This window comes from Myxocyprinus asiaticus, chromosome 15 (genome assembly GCF_019703515.2).
Source record: "Myxocyprinus asiaticus isolate MX2 ecotype Aquarium Trade chromosome 15, UBuf_Myxa_2, whole genome shotgun sequence".
Taxonomy (NCBI): domain Eukaryota; kingdom Metazoa; phylum Chordata; class Actinopteri; order Cypriniformes; family Catostomidae; genus Myxocyprinus; species Myxocyprinus asiaticus.
The window spans coordinates 37,913,835-37,931,825 of NC_059358.1; the positions used below are offsets into that span (position 1 = coordinate 37,913,835).

General features: G+C 39.6%; 1 protein-coding gene across 1 annotated transcript in view; it reads left to right on the plus strand.

Annotated features, from left to right (window-relative positions):
* Positions 1 to 17,991, plus strand: part of LOC127452731 (threonylcarbamoyladenosine tRNA methylthiotransferase-like) — a 560,218-nt gene that overhangs the window by 362,963 nt on the left and 179,264 nt on the right. The gene's annotated exons all lie outside the window — the stretch shown is intronic.

Consider the following 17,991-nt stretch of genomic DNA (forward strand, 5'->3'; position numbering starts at 1 on the left):
AGATGGAATAAGCTCTTCATTAATGTTTATGATTATTGTGCTCAAGACAAGTGCATTTGTTGAAGATTAAATCAGTGGGTCTGGTATATGTTTTAAAATGCTTGTGGCATGCTCTCACCCCCTGCTTTGATCTGAAAGCCGCCCATGCTGTCTGTAGCAACCACTTGGGTGGGAATGTTTAACAGCAGTCCCACCCTGCCTATGTATTCAGCACAGGCTAGAGACAGCTCACTCAGCAAGCACCCAGAAGGTGAAGATGTACCCATATACCACCTGCTTGTGTATCTGTACATCAGTCTGTGACAGACTTACTCGCAAGCACACACACAAATTCAGTCACTCATACCCTCAGCATGTCTTATTCCTGTCAGTGTAGTGAGCTCTGATGGATGACTGGTTTTCTCTAAACTGATGTGTGCTGTGATGTATGGCTCTGTGCTTTAAAAGGAGGGAGGTGCTCCTCTCAAAGGCCTTTCTTTAGGTCTGATAAATGGATTGTGACCATCGGAGGCCAAATGGACAATACAGGTAATGGTCAGTGCACAAGATGCTTTATTTCACGCTGTGATGGATTGACCTCCTCATATTACACCAGTGCTGCCCGATCCCTTAGACTGCCACCTCGTGTTGTAGGTATCTGGATGAGCCACCAGAGCTTCAGCACAGAATATAATATGGCAGGCTTGACAGGCCAGGATACGTGGTGTCCTTGTGGCGACTGGGCATTGTGAGGGTCGGAAAGTGTACAAAGGGTTTGGTCCAGGTAGGTGCAGATCCAGTGGTATGGGGCACAAGGGGCATTTTGTATAAAACAGCTGTTTCTGTCTTTGTGCACCCTACCATAATGCTTAAAGGGTCATGAAACACTAAACTAAATTTTCTGAGATGTTAACAGATATGTGTGTTGCACATGATAGAAGACAAAGTTAGCATACGTTAATTTTAGGAGGAAAGCAGTTAATTTAGTTCCCTTCATTTGAGTTCTCTCCCCACTTATCTCCACTCCGCTGCAGATCATGCCCACTCTCCCTGAAATTGTGGTGAGACCTCAACTGTGCTGAAACAAGGGGTTTCATGACCCTTTAAAAACATGCTGACACATTGCTCCAAAAGATCTCAATAGATCAAGTCCATGTTATACCTGTTGTGTAAATAAGGAAATAAATTCTTGTGTGGCTAGAATGCATAAGTGTTTAATGAGGATAAGCAAGTCATTTATGGCAGATGAAGGTGAGTGTGGAAAACGGTGACCCGTAATAAGGGTTCTTATCACACCCTATGCACAATTACACTTAGCGTGCAGCTGCAGGACGTGCTGGTGGTGGAATGCCAAATGCTGGTTCAACTGGTTGCCTAGAGAACTCTGTTCTGTGGCAGTGTATGGGTACATGAGCCAAGCTGCAACTATAAAATCAGTATGTGCTTTGTGATGAATGGTTGCCCTTGGTAATTATTTTGCCCTCTGTGTTTTGTTTTATGTACCTTTTATTTTCCCCTCATAAACAACTAGTTAAATATGAGATAACTAAAGTATGCTGGCAAAGGAAAGGGGGTTTAATGTACATCAGTGTTTTTGAATCTTATGAATGAGTTATGTACGTCAGACCATTTCCCTCAGTTTCAATTAAATGCTGTTTCATAACTTATTAAGAAAAATCTGAAAGAGGCGTTGTAATTTTGTGTGAACATTCGCTTTGAGGTATGTACCATGTAGTTACTGATGCAATCAGCTCTAGTGGCAGACATTCAGAGTGTGTTTGAAGATGTTTTGATAACTCGTTGTTGGTTCGACTTTGGTATGATTGCTGTTATGATTGCTGTGGGCTGGTGTCCCGGGCGGGATAGCTTTCCCTGGCAGCCAACATGTGGGCCGAAAGCATTGTATGAACTAGCCGTTGAGAATTGGTAGATGCTGTGTACAAAACTGACTCAGAACTGTCTGTCATACATATCTCTTGAATAAAGCCTTTCCAATTTAAAATCACACAAATGCCCCAATATTAGGACCAATATACCGATATAGATGGCCCGTGTTTCTTTCATGCGGATTTCTTGCCATCACAGAATTAGGACATGTATCTGTATATAATGTCCTTTGAACTATTTATGGATCTTTGTATGATTTTGCGGTATGATTACCAAGGCTTACGCAATATCGAGTATTGCGTGCATGTTAGTAATACTTAGGCCAGACGGGTCGATGAGATTACCAAGTTGCCGGGGCTGATAATTGGTGCTGTGTCTATGTCTTAAACCCTAGATCAGGATAAGTAGTCACTTTTGTTTGCCATGTTGGAAGCATTTATCTGGATTGAGTCATGGTTGTTTATCAGAGCTCTTTTTTTTTTTATTTATTTTTTTTTTTAAACATATTTGATGAATGCAGGACAGTATCTATCCAATGTGTCATTCAGCACCAGTCATAGAACATTTTATTCCATAATTGAATGTTGCCTTATTTACACCAATATTTCTGAAACGCACATACAGTGTTTTTAAACTGCATTGATAAGAATGTCCCATTGATTTATATCTGTCTGTCTGTCTGTCTGTCTGTCTGTCTGTCTGTCTGTCTATCTTTCTGTCATTGTTGTCTGTCGATCTGTATGTCTGTCTATCTATCTATATTTTTTAGTTTTATGGTGTCTTTAATTAAAGACCTCTCAAAATGGGAAATCATAATGGTGTCTGTTGAACCCATGAACAAATAGGCTATTACTCCAAATAAAGTCTTTCCAAGAGTGATGTTTCTTCTGTTTGCTCTTGGTTAAAGTTAGAAAGTTTACACATAGCCAAATGCAAACACAACGCTGTTGGATTCTGAGCTGGTGTTTTTTTTTATAGATGTTTCACATTGAAATGAAGGCCCTTTTGTGTGACTTATGTCAATGTTCTTTAATGCATTCAACTCGATGGTACGGAGTGAATCATCAAGCTACAGTTTCGTTTTTGCACTACGTGCATTACGTTTCGCACATGGCAAAGCACTCAGCCTTTCAAAGAACACTCTTGACCTTGAGGCTGAACGAATGTTGTTGATACATGCATGTTACTACTACTTTGTGATACTGTTTTAACACAGACAGAAGCATACAGTACACATACGATGTGCATGGATACAGACTGTCCGCGTATCTAGAAAAAAAATGGCTGCACGGGGATAGTCTGTACATACTTTGCTGATGGCGAAATATGTATTAACACGTGGAAAACTGAATGGTACTTTTCCCTTAAATGTTCAAACAATATTTTTAGCCAAAATAAAACTGATCATTTTGCCAATGATATTTTGAAGCGTAAACTGCCAATACTGCAATATTACATTTGCTTGATTCATTATTATGTCAGGTATGTCATGACATTCAGAGAATTGCCATTATGTTGTTCACATTAGATGTCTTGTATGAATTAGTAAGGGACAATCTAAAGTCACCCCTTTCAGGGTAACTCTACTAGACCTGGCCACCTTGTCGGGCTTATTTTGTGATAATGACCGGATGGCTGTAGATTATCATGCTTATTGCACAGCAAATTTCCAAATAAATGTGTAAATTGACATGAAATATTTTTGAAATTAAGTTATGTGAGATGAAAGAGACTGCAGAGTCTCCAGAAACAGCTGAATTCCACCTCTGCAGGTGTTAATATTGCGAAAATGACCCTCTGACTGTTCATTATTCAACTTATTTAAAGTTGAATAAAGTTGTATTTAAAGTGCTATAACTACAGTGATGGAGGGGTGGGAAGAGTTGCATGTGAAAGGGAGTTGATTGTTCAATGGTGTCTGTGTTCTTCATCCAGCTCACTACTATTAGTTTAATGTACTGTAGATTGTTTTTAGTGCTTCTACTGTCATGTTTGGCATAAACCCATATTAGCAAATGTTAATCTGTATTAATCACATCAACAGAAGCACCTGACCTCTGTTTCTCTTTTAGTCTCCCTCTCCCATAATCCAAGAGAGTGATTAGTATGTCCAGTCTGTTGAATAAACAACATACTTTCGTTTCCCCATTCCCAAATTTAGCAACAGAAGTGTGGTTATTCTCATGGCCAGTTGAAACATGTGACCTCATTCAAAACTGCCACCTTGCTTGTTTCTTTAAAGGATAGTTCACCCAAATATGAAAATGATATCATCATTTACTCACCTTCATGCCATCCCAGATGTATATGACTTTCTTTTTTTTCAGCATAACACAAACAAAGATTTTTAGAATAATATCTCAGCTCTGTAGGTCATTTTAATGCAAGTGGATGGTGATCAGCACTTTAAAGCTCCAAAAAGCACAGGCAGTTGTAGTACAAGTAATCAATTTGACTCCAGTGGCGAAAGTAATGTGTTCTTAAGCAATATGATTGCTTTGGGTGAGAAACAGATCAATATGTAGGTCCTTTTCACTATAATTATTTACTTCCGGTTGCTCTCCAATAGGCTTCCTTGAGGGGAATCAGTTCATGCTGCCTGTCGTGTGATGTTAATACGCCGGCATTTTCAAATGAAAGCTAAACCAATGTAGCTTGTGAACAGAGTGTTCTGTTGTAAACAAATTGAGCTGTACTTCCTGTTGTATCACGTTAGCTCTTGCGTGAACATGCAACCTGCTTACACGAGAGGCAGCAAACTGATTCCCTTTATGGACGTGCATTGGAGAGTGACTAAGTGAACAATTATATTGAAAAGGACTTAAACATTGATCTGTTTCTCACCGAAAGTGATTGTATCACTTTAGAAGACATTTTACTGGATTACTTTTTCTACAACTGTCTGTGGTTTTTGGAGCTTAAAAGTGCTGATCACCATCCACTTGCACTGTATGGACCTACAGAGCTGAGATATTCCTCTAAAAATCTTCAGTTGTGTTCTGCTAAAGAAAGAAAGTCATACACATCTGGGATGGCATGAGGGTGAGTAAATGATGAGGGAATTTTTAATTCTTTGGTGAACTAAGCATTTAAGGGGAGTTCACACTGACCATGATGCTTAAAATCGGGAATTCTCTAGTGTTGGTTGCTAGTCAGCATTCCTACTTAATCCCGGTATCTAGCTGTATCAAGCAGTTCACATTGGCACCATTGTCTTCACTACCATTTGTAGTTGTAACATTGTATTGCTACTAATTTGCTTAAAATTTAACTCTGATCAACTTTGTCACATCACCAGTGGACACCATTGGCCACTGCCACTCATTAAGTTGACAAATGTCTTGAAACTTAATGGATTACTGTACAGCTGCTTTGACGCTGACAACAGTTGTGATTCTGAATGCCCTTCCCATATATGTCTGCATACTGTCCACTTTTATTATTATTATTATTATTATTATTATTATTATTATTGTTTCATGTTTTTATGTATGTATTTATTTATTTATTAAGTTGCATTGTGTGATTTCTACGCCACTGATGTCACCAAAAGGATCTCCAAAAATATAATGATTTTCAAACAGTTTTCCTGAAAACATTCCCCGCCTGCCACTGTTTTGTAAAAACGGTTCAGCCCCCAAACTTCGGTTGTGCTAATGGTACTAAGTTGGGCTCCCTCAAACAGTGCAATACTGCAAAGTACCACATAGCGCAGATAGCACATAGTGCTTACTCTTTGGGAAGTCTTGTGAATGGCTTTCAGAATTGACTTTGACACATGGCAAATGTCATTTGGTGATGGTCATTCTTATATACTCTCACCTATGATTTCTCTCTCTCTCTCTCTCTCTCTCTCTCTCTCTCTCTCTCTCATTCTGTCTATCATACACACACACACACACACACACACACACACACACACACACACACACACACACACACTTTATTTGCTTCCAGACTATAATTTATCATCCACTCACCTGCTAGGTGTGATTTGACACCAAAAATTGCAAACACTCTGCCTCAGGATAGAGGCCTGTGCTCTCTCTCCCTGTCAACAGTCCACAAGACAAAACCTATTAGAGCACTAAAACCTTCATTGGAACCTGTGACACCTGGATACAGTCTCACCTGCTGACAGGACTTGAGGAAGTGCATTCCCCTCACTGTCTCTCCATCTCCGCACCTTCCTCCAGCTGAGAAACACCCTGAAGATTAGTCTTCACATTTATTAGAGATTGCATTTATCAGTGTTCACTCGATCTTGTAACTTCTCTTCCCTAGTCCTGTATACTGTATATCAGGTTCTAAATGTTTCTCAAAAAAAATAATTAAAAACAAATAAAAATTACAAAAAATCTCAAAGTCTGTCCTTTAGTTTTGTTTAATCTTGTATCATTTGATTCCTTTAATGAAACAGTATCCTTACTAGATTATACAATTTTCTGAAGAAAAATGTGTTTTGTGGTTGGTTACCAGGGAATTGCTATGTGGTTTCAAAGGTGTCTTGAGTGTTGCTCTTGATGGTTGCTAGGGTGTTCTGGAGGTTACTAGGTGGTTGTTCCTGGTGCCCCCCAGTGTTCATCAGACACACTCATGATTTTTTTCAAACCTGGGTTCATTTCCGTACAATTAGCATCATCAAAAAAGTACACATGTATGAGAACATAACATCTTTGTTTGTGTTTGTATGAATTTTGTGTCATTATGTGACCCAGAGTGAACGTATACACACACACACACACACACACACACACACACACACACACACACACACACACACACACACACACTACATGTCTGCAAATTCTAGGCAAAGGGTGACTACTTTGAAGATGCTAAAATATAACACGGTTTTGAATTATTTTGGATTTTGTTTAGTCACAACATAATTCCCATAGTTCCATTTATGTTATTCCATAGTTTTAATGACTTTACTATTATTCTAAAATGTGAAGAAAAACAAATTATAATAAAGAATAAGTGTTTCAAAACTTTTGACCGGTAGAGAGAGAGAGAGAGAGTGTGTGTGTGTGTGTGTGTGTGTGTGTGTATATATATATTATTATAATTTCTTTTTGTATTTATATATATATATATATATATATATATATATATATATATATATATATATATATATATATATATATATATATATATGAGCTGTCATTAATACAAAAACACACTTGACTACAAATGCATGACTATTAATGTGAAATATCTACTTTTTCATGTCAATGCATTGTCATGATGTCCATCAACAGTGCACTGTCACTTTAATTCAGTGTGAGTACCGCAGCAAAACTAGACTGCTGCGCGGCTTCTGCTGCCGAAGTAAATACACTAATTTGTTAACATGGAAGCCTGGTGTCTCATTTCTAGGCTCCTGCTTTTAAAGGTGGCAGTTCTATATACAGCTGTCTAAAAAGGACTGTTCTCTCTTTTTCTCACTGAGGGGCTCAGTCCGGGGCAAGGCTGTAAGTCACACAAGGTTAGCCAGACCGTTCCTTCTTACATAAAAGCACTCTCGCTGACCCGCGTTCCAGAGTATGTTGGCTCAGAGTGCCCTGATAACTTCAGGACAAGCCGAGGCAGGAATTCAAAACCCATTATAGAGTCTGAGTGTGTGGCAACTTAAGCAAGCAGAGCCTGAAGTCTGCACCGAAACCTTTAGACAACCTTGTCCGGCTTGGATTATTTTCACCTCCATTGCGCCTTGGCATTGTAGGACAGTATACAGTAAATAGGTATGGGAAAGTGATCCTAAAAATAAAAACTCATTTACTTGCCCCTTTTACTATTCCTCTAACAAACAAAAGGACAGGACTCACTTTGAGGGTTTGGGTGTTTCTGTTGGTGTAATTTGCCTGTTCTATTCTGCCACTTTTCAACAGATGGTTGATTTAGGTAAAATGTGCGATTAGTCCTATCAGCATATTTTGATTCCATTTATACAGCAGATATGTGTTCATGAAAGACTTTAATGGGAAACAACCACAGTAGGATACAACCACCTGCCTGCAGTGTTTGCACCTCATACAATGTGACACTGTCCACCTAGTAATGGATAAACTTCCCTATCTTGCCTGCCGCCCTCTTTCACTATGTTTAACTTTGAGTTAAAGGATGGCCAGCTGTGTATTCAATCTTTGAATCTTTGTGTATTATCACACTTTCATTTGCCTCTCCAATTAAAGGTGAGTGTTAAGGTTTAGGACTTGTATATGTCTCTAACTGAAGGTAGGTATCTCTCACGTTAGCTCATGTTGTGTCTGTATCATTCTTGCTAAAATATAGGAAATCTTGATGCCCATGTTACTTTCACAACAGGATTTCCACAAAACCTCATAGATTGTTACCTAAAGGTGCTTTCAACTCTAATGCCATTTGCCACTGTGAAAGCATTGCAGATAGTGTCATGGAAAGGAATCTAATCATGCACAGTCTTTTTCCCATCCTTGTTTGGCTTTTCACACTGGCATCGCCCACTTAATGATACTTAAAGCAAATTGTCTGGTAACCTCTGGGTGTGCTTTGAAAGGCAAGCGGGGGTCAAAGTTGAAATAGTTTGAACTTTGAGTGTCGCGTTATAGCGCTTGAGTTGCACACAATACCACACTGGAGATTATGCTGTGCTCCATAGAGTCCACTGCACTGGGGATGCAAGATATGTGAAAGGGCCTTAATAGCAACAGGTTGGATTGCATCAAGCAATGTCACAAGGTGAGAGCTCAGTTCTGTGTGTTAATTCCGTCTCCGGTCATTCATAAGTGCCGCCCGCTCCATCACTCACCCCGAGAGGGGTCAGGGCCGGTCATTCGTAGGCAGCTCAGGAAGAGGCCCCAGCTTTGAGTCTTATCTTTCACACTGACCGTCTGCTGCCCCTTCCACCTCTGAGACAAACAGACCTCTCTTTACCAACAGCAACACCACCAGTCTCGTACAGGTTGCAGAGGTCAAATGCCTGTTGCCATATCAGGTGACACACAGCAGTTACTGCAAACCTAACATCTGAGGTCCTATTACAACATCAAGATCCTGGATGCATAACTCCACTCTTCTGTTGTCGGCAGATAATTTTAGGCAAGTGAGTTAAAAAAAAATACAAAATAAATAAATAAACAAGGTACTTGATGTCTAAATGTCAGAGACCGAGGTAATTTTAGTGTTTTTGGAGAGCTGTTTTGTTTGTGTGTGGGTGGGTGGATTCCTAAGCGGTCTCGCCTGAGAGCCATGGTGGTTATGGGAGAGTAGAAGCAAACATCCCCACATGACACAGTCAGAGTGCAGTTACTGGGTGAGAGAGACGCAAAGGAGGGACAAGTGAATTAAAAAGAAAAGTGTACACACTAGTTTGGAGGTGAAGTCTGGTAAAGAAGCCATTTGTTCACCTGAGGTGAAGCCATGTGAACGAAACAAGTTTATTATGCTGACCTGTATGCATCGTTGCAACTCAAGGAATGAAACGAGACTCTAGTAAAGAATATTAGGTACTAAGTTGTTTTGAATGGGGAATAAAGGAAGAATTTCCTGTTAGCTTCTTCCTGTTTAAAAAAAACAAAACAAAAAACAGCTTAAACCAACCTAGGCTTGTTTGCAGGTCTTAGCTGGCCTCCCAGCAAAGTCAGTCTGGTCTGGTTTGCTATTTTTAAAAGAATTTTGGGATCTTGTCAGTTGGTCAGGCTGGCAACCAGCTATTCCGGTTGAACATGTGAATGGCCAGTCTTTGAAACCAGCCAGACCAGTTCAAGGCCAGCTTGGTCAGGCTTGAAAACCAGTTTGGCAAGGCTTGGAGTCCAGCTAGGTCTTAAACCAGATAAGACCAGCAAACCATGTTTTTTTATTTATTTATTTATTTATTTTTCTCCAACAGGGATGGATGTCTCAGTCACTGGTTACTGATTTGATACTCAAAAAATCTTTTTTTTTTTTTATTTATTTATTTTTTTTTTACGACCAGGTTGACGACAAATCCTATTCATTCTGCTTCCTCTGAACTTTCCAAGAGTCATTATAATGCAATTTTCACCATTCAAAGTCATCAGCTCCGGCAGGCTTTCCATTCTGTCTAAGCGGTGTGTAAGTCTCACCAAGTAGGACTCATAAAAGCCTAGGCTATTACAATCACCTCCTCTGACGCTAAATTAAAGTGATTTGAACTCCAGTCGGGAGAATATGGCTAACGACATTAGTGTGTGATGAATGCAGTGGTAATATGGAATAAGTGGACTCAACCGGTGTAGAACGAGCTAATGATAGCTCTGATTATTGGGTAATATCGCAGAGAAATTATTGAAGCTGTTTCTGAGCAAAGTGATCGGTCACTTTTCTAGATATGTATTCAATAACCCCCCAACCCCTCCAACACCACCCATAATCCCCTACATCTTATATGTTGTTTTATCAAAACAGCTAATTTACTTAACTTTGAAAAATAGACTTTCTGAAGCAGTTATCGCAGCACTTGAAAGTGCACAATGTAATGTCATTCTAACAAATCATATTACACTGAAAACCTGAAGAAATTTACATTTACTCAAGCACATGAATTTACTGTAGATGTGTGCAGATGTGAAGGTATTTTTGAGTTGCCTCATGTTTTGCTATTATATATTTTACAGACCCTTAGTAGTTACCTAATGTAATTGTTTATCAAACTATGCCATATTAGACTGTTTTCAAAAGTATCTTTTTCAGTAGAAGAAAATGCTGTTCTAGTGATGAAGGGTTCATTTTTAATATAAAGTAGTGTTTTAAAACAGTTAAATTATAATACAGAAATGTATTAGTGTGGACATAGTCTCACTTTGTAAAAACAAAACTTTTGTTTTTGGCTCAACCAATGGTGTAAGGTTTTTTGTGCGAGACTTCATTTTGTCAGCCAAGGGCAGAAGGGGAGGGTTCAGGAAAGCTGTTTTAAAATGATCATTATGGCTGTTAAGTGCAAAACAAAACAACAAATATAACAGTTCAGAAACACAACAACAAATCATAAAACACAACGGCATATCCGAAAACACAACAGCAATTCAGAAAATTCAGAAAACACGGCAGCAAATAAAAAAATGCAACAGCAATTAAGAAAACGCATCAGCAATTCAGTCGAAACGGAAAGGGTAGGTACCAAAGCTTCTCACCTGATTGGCTGTGTGGAGAATATCTAGTCCTTTCCTGACTGGTTCTCTACCCACTTGCGCGATAATTTCAAAATTAATTCCAAATGCGTAATTTCTGAAAATTGTGAGTGGTTTGTCCCTCAGTAAAACAGTGATGGGACACTTTATAACACAGAGAGCAAAAACAGCGAGTGGGAAAAGATAGTTTTAGGGACGATGTTCACCTGCGGTGTGTAAGGGACCGTCTAAAAATTCCACAAACCTCGCTAAAACGCCGGTATCCAAGCATTCATTCAATTGACTTGCATATTCTAACATTAAACACTGTTATTAAAAAAAAAAAAAAAGCGTTTTACATTCTTAAGGTTGCAGTTGACTGCCGGCATAATGGCTCACTTTCTACATTTGAAGCCAGCATGTCCAATTATGAGTACAATGTTGAAATATTTTAGAAAAAAATTAATAAAAAAAATACCAAGATATTTTCATATTTTGAAAGTTGTAGAAGGCTGCTATTAGATATGCTGACTTACTCTAGGTGAGATTTTCCCATGATGTGAAATTATATATATATATATACTCACAATTATAAATAATGTAAGGTAGTCATTCACACCACTGACAGCCTTCAATTTTTTTTTTTTTTTTTTTTTTAATTGAATACTGTATCCATATATTTAGATATACTTGGAAAATCTATCCATTGGCAGCAACCGGAACCTTTATAATTTTGATTTTATTTAGATTTAATTTTTTTTAAGTTAGAACATGCAAGTAGAATGAACGCTTGGACGCCACCAACGTTTTAGGGCAGCTTATGGACTTTAAGATGGTCCCTTACACATTAGATGAACCATGACACCATATTTGAACATCATACCTAAAACTAGCATTTCCCGCTCGCTGTTTTTACTCTGTTATAAAGTTTCCTGTTACTGTTTTCCCGAGAGAGAAAAAGCACTCCAAATGATTTAGTCTTTCAGTAAGTGACCTTTTGGAATAGATTTTGATATAATCAGTGAACCAATCCTGAAGAAAGAACTAGGTCTCATTCACACAGCCAATCAGGTGAGACGCCATGGTACCTACCCTTTCCATTTCGACTGCATTGGTGTTGTTTTTTCTGAATTGCTATTCTGTTTTCTAACTTGTTGCTTTGTTTCCAGATTCGCTGTTGTGTTTTCTGATTTGCTCTTTTGTTATCGGTTTTGCCGTGTTTTATTATTTGTTAATGTTTTTTCTGAATTTTTATTTTTGTCTTTGTATATGCCGTTGTGTTTTTAGATTTGTTTTGTTTTGCACTTCGCAGCCACCATAGTTTCCCAATGTTCATTTTTATGTGTTCTTACGTTCTTGTGGACTTGTTCGATGTCATCATCCACTGCCAAAGTTCAATTCCAGTGCTCTAGAACGCAAGTATCGAGAAGGCATAAAATTACCAGATTTTGTTCTTGATCAAGCCGCATTTCGAGAATGCATCGGATGGTGGCTTGTGGGCAAGACCCTGGTACTACGGTAGCAGATGAAGGACATTTATTATTGTGCTGCTGTTATACTCCAACATTTGTTGTGTTTTTGGGTATGATTTAAATAAAGTAATAAACACTTGAAGGACTTTTAACTTGTCACATGTCCTGCAAAACCTCACTGGTGTGATAATTATGCTGTCACTGGTGTGTAATAATGCTACTAGTTCTCTTAATGGCTACAAATGTGCTGGGACAGGCAATTGCTTGCGATAGATGCATTCCAAGTCCTCCTGTCCTATTGAGTTTATTCTTTTAAGGTAGCTGATCAAGACTCCATTCTCTGCATTTTGAGATCATTCCAAGATGACTGATGTTAATCCTTAGTGGAATTTTGGTGCAGAACCATCAGATGGCATTGACACTTCTCAAAATAAGTGATGGGTATGACCTGAAGAGACAGAGCAGAGCAGTAGTATCTCTATGTGTGGTGAACTCTCAAAAGGCCACTTCCATCGCAGAGTTCAGTGTGAAATCCTGAAGGGCCACCCATGTGTCAGGGTCTTTGTAGGGGACATTGGCCAACATTGGCAGATGAAGCACCACCTCAGGGCTGAAAGATTAATGAAATGGAGAGCATCCCATGAGCCTCTACTCATTCGACCTGTGATGGGAAGCTCTCAGAAAGACCAGAGAGGTTCTTTCCCCTTAGGCTTTTCGAAGAACCTCTCATTCAGTTGCAGAAAACTCAAGGAACAGCTGCAGCACAACAGGAACCTTGTTCACCACCCCATCAACCCAAACACTACTCTATACTTTTTTTTTTTTTTTTTGGTGAGATAATCAGTCCATTAGGCTTTGAAGTTTCACCTCAACCAAGAGATAAGTCATCGAATAGCCTTTAACCCCAGCATGGCCATCTGTAAGAGTTTTAAAGCATGAGGTAGTGATTAAAGGTTTGTAACTGAGAAAAATTTAGGAAGGGATGGATTTTTGAAAATTGTTAAATCACTTTGTGATCTCTGTCCACTCTACACATAATTGACCACACAGGTTTTATGCAAATAAACCTGCTGTAAGTCCTATAAATGTTTGAGCTTGGATGAACATCAGTCTTTAGATGATCGCCAAGGTAGTATTTGTGGAACAGATGCACAGTAGACGATGCCAAATTTTGGGTGGTCTCAGTCTCGTTAACAGATTAAACAGGCGTAAAAATGGCTTGTTTCACTATTAGAAGATTGGCATGCTGGTGGATAAAGATAAACCAATATCAAAACAGCCATAGTCCTCTGCCATATTATTCAGGCATTCAGTGTCATGTCTGCTAAACAGAAGATGCATTTGTTCGTCTGTCCGTCCCTCCCTCAGTCTGTTCATTCGTTCGTTCATTCATTCTTTCTTCTTGCTTCCATGCTTGCTGGCCTGCCTGCCCACCTTCCCTTTCTTCTTTCCTCCCTTCCTTCCTTAATTCCGATTCTTAGACCCCATTTCCACCTGGTATTAAAGGTGTCATGCATTGATTTTTTTTTTTTTTATTTAATTTTTATTTTTATTTTAGAATGTTCACTGAGGTCCACTTATAATGTTAGTAAGATTTAGATATTAAAGAAAATATATTTTTTCTTCAGAAATAGTCATAATTTAGAAATAATTGGCCATTTTCTATCCTGTTTTTGGCCCTCTGATTAAAAAGCTCAATGTTGGGGTTGTGTCTCCTTTAAGACTACAATGTAAATGCCCACTGCTATGAGAGCGTAGCATCTTTTCATAGGAAATAAGTGTCAACGCCCCTGCCTTTACGCGTGTGGAATTGTTTTGAAAAGTTTGGATGGTTAAAAATGGCAACCAAAGGAATTCAGCAATGCATGTTTGAGCCAGAGTCTGATCCCGAATCTGAAAATGAACCCCCCCCACAAACACCATGGATACTGCAGTCTGTGACAGCGTGGTAAGTAATCACTCTATTTTATATTTATTCTTTGTCTATTTGTGTAATAGGTATTACTTTTTATTCTTGTTTAAACAAAGACGCAACATAACGGTGTTTATTTTTTTTTTGATGAGGAGGAGGGCGGGGCCGGGCCATGACTACGCATGCCTGGCCCCCAATCGGGCTAATCAGCCGAGGAGAGGGATAAATGCAGCCGGATGCGGCAGTTTGGGAGAGAGAGAGCCGCACGCAGCTGCCGTGTGTGTTTATGTTTGTCTTCTTACATTTTCATTAAACATTATTTTGACTGTTGAGCCAGTTCCCGCCGCCTCCCTGCCCATTTTTAACCCTGTTACATTGGTGCCGAAACCCGGGAAGGAGGAGGATGTGCTGTCGTGGAGTCCTTGCCACTGCCGTCCGTCCGCCATGGGACAGAGTCGCCGCTGCCGGCCACCTGGACATGGAGGAATGGCCACCGTCTGCGAGGGGAGGAGGGACTCGCTGCCAGCCGCCTGGAGCGGTGAAGCCGCTGCCAGAACGCGGAGGGGCATTCCAACCGCCAGGGGTCAGAGGACTCGCTCCGGTCTGCCCATGGAGCAGCAGCTGTCGTCCGCCAGAGGGTGGAGGAGTGGCCGTGGACCAGGCAATGGCATGTCTGGGAACCGGCGAGCAATTTTTTTTTTTCTCTCTCTCACTGTCTTAATGCCTTGCCCTTTCCCTCTCCTCTTTTTTTTATTTTTTTATTTCCCTCCCTTGTCCCCCTCCCCAGCGTCTGCGCAGGAGCCCAGAAGTGCAACACCACCACCCCCATGCACGTCCAGCCCCCAATCGGGCTAATCAGCTGAAGAGGGGGATAAATGCAGCCAGATGCGCAGTTCGGGGGAGAGAGAGAGCCACACGCAGCTGCCGTGTGTGTTTATGTTTGTGTCTTTTAAGTTTTCATTAAACATAATTTTGACTGTTCAGCCGGTTCCCGCCACCACCTTTTCCATCCTTAACCTTGTTACAATCTTGTTACATAGTTGGGGCATTTTCCAACAGTGAAACATTTCCATGCTTTACAAATGCTTTGTAACGCATGACAGTGCCAACTAAAGTTTAACTATTTGGTGCTAGCACGTTTATAACTGTCAAAGGATATACTTACAGTGCAACATGTAAACATATACAGGATAAAACGTACCGGTGTTTGCCGCACTGTCTTCATATATTCATCGTTCATCATATATTCAGTGTAGTGACAAATGCATACGTTGTTCATGTTTTCATTAAAAAGAAAAGAGATTGTCTAAATAGATTGCTATCAATACTCTATAGGTGCATCTGTGGCACTCTGAAAGCAATATTCAAGTAAAACAATGACAACATGCTACGTGCAATTATTATTGAAAACTGGATGCGACAAGATACGTGAAGCACACATTAAAACTAATACACATGTTCGACTGAAATCTCTAGGATGAAATTAAAAGAAAACTAAACAACATAAATCCAGCGAATAGTTTCTCATGAATAGTTCTAATATTAAGCTTGGAAATTTTGGTGAATACATTAAAATACTCAGTCCATATCTAACAGTCTGTAACATATGAAGCAATACAATTAACATGGATGCTCATACTTGTCTGTTGTGACATTACTGTCAGGTCCAATATTGTTGGCACTGCATCAACTTTTAATTTAAGTCTTTCTGCAAAGCCTGCATCGAACTTTGTCATGTTTGAAAAAGAATCCACAGTAAAATGAAGGGACTTCATTAAGAATAAACGTCAGCCACTATGTTAGGATCATTAGGAATCAAATGCAAAGAGTATATTTTTCCACAACCTGGCACTGCACAATGTTTTGAACACTTTGCAGGCATCTCAAACCTCTTGTTGCTCCAATAATCCCTGCTGGGCCGACTTTCGTCTCATCACCACTCTAACCGTGAACCTGTGGGCGGGCCAAAAAGGTGATGATGAAGTATGCGTTAACCTGTTTATGCAGAGGCAGACTTGTGCTGATGTATTCATCTCTATAATGTAATACAGACGAGGAAGTAGAAAACGAGTCATTTAGGAATATTGGTTTCAATCAAGCCTTTTTTTTTTTTTTTGGACTAATGAATACGTTTTGAGTTCTGAAACATACAGTATGTTTTTATATTACTGTGACCTCTTATATATCAAAAGATCAAGGAAAATTTGATTTCTCAATTCATGACCCCTTTATGATGTGTCTCGTGTGATCCGATCACATGTGAACTGACACATCGCTGTTTACAACTGGTCATTTAAATGCGTCTCCTGTGACCACTTGTGAACGGATTTGGAGGGGAGGGACTACACACATGACAACATACATCATTCACTATGTCACTGTGTTCCTGCAAAAATGATACACTATTTCTCCCTGATGCAGCTGAAATTTAATCTAAGCACAAAAACAATGTTTAGAGCAAAATTGTACATTATTTCAGTGGATTAGTTCTATTAACCTGAGCTGCAGGTGTTCGTGCTTCTCATTAGTGTCCCTGCATGTTGATATCAGACACACTGAAGAAGATCTGTGAAGTTATCATGCTTGTTTGTATATCCGTTTTTTTTATTTATTTATTTTTTTTTTTAATCAGACAGTATTTTCCTTTTAAACCGCTCATAACCGGCAAAGTTTAAACTCTTGTTTAAGTGCATTGTTGATTGAAAGGTGAGGGTTGGTGCTTTGCTGCTGCCAGGGTGCATACAGGATGGATTAGCGTTTACACATCAAATGTGATGCATTCAGATGCGTTTCTGACCACGCACGTATGTTTTTTTGTGATCCGATCACAAAATGTTTTAGACCCCGTTTAGACCTGTATTTAGCGTTGACTACATGTGAGCCAATCACCAAAAATACATCTTAATACCAGGTGGAAACAGGGTCTTGGTTCCTTCCTTGCTTTTTTCATCCTTTCTTTCTGTCTCTCTGTCTGTCTGTCAGTGTGGGGGGAATCTGGAATTGTATTTGCCCTGTGCAGTGCACATGGGCATAGAGTGGTTTAAGAAGGCAAAGCATAAAAATGTGTCATTTCCAGTCGCTTCCATTCTTTTGTGCATCTCCTTTATATATGTGTTCCAAATGTGATAGTTTTCATCAGACATTAGGTATCAGTTTAAGATGGCATTTTAAAGAATCTCAAAGGCTCTGAGCTCAGGTGTTATTCAACTGTGCTGCAAACTCTTGCAATCTAATGCTACTTCATTATTTAGATCATAAGTGCATGTAAGAGCCAAGTGAAGACAATCCGCTTCTCTTCAGACTGTGGGCCAATAACTGAAGCTGGCCCTCCGCCAAACAAGTGGCTCTTGGTAACACTCTGTTGGGTGCTCGCTCGCATCGTCTCACTTTAATTATGCCGAGAGGTGTTGAAGCAAGTTTTTCAGCGTGCAGATGCAGCCTGGACTTCTAGCCTAATATTTACAGAGCAACTCTTTTCTTTTCTCTTTTGTTGACTGTTGAGCTCGCTAGGCAAACAGCTCGGAGGCGATAATGTATTTGTAGTTAGTCATTATGTTTCTCAAGTTCTTTGTGGTTTCACCAACGTACCTGTCGTTGGTGGTGGCAGTGCGTTACCTAGGCTCCCGGT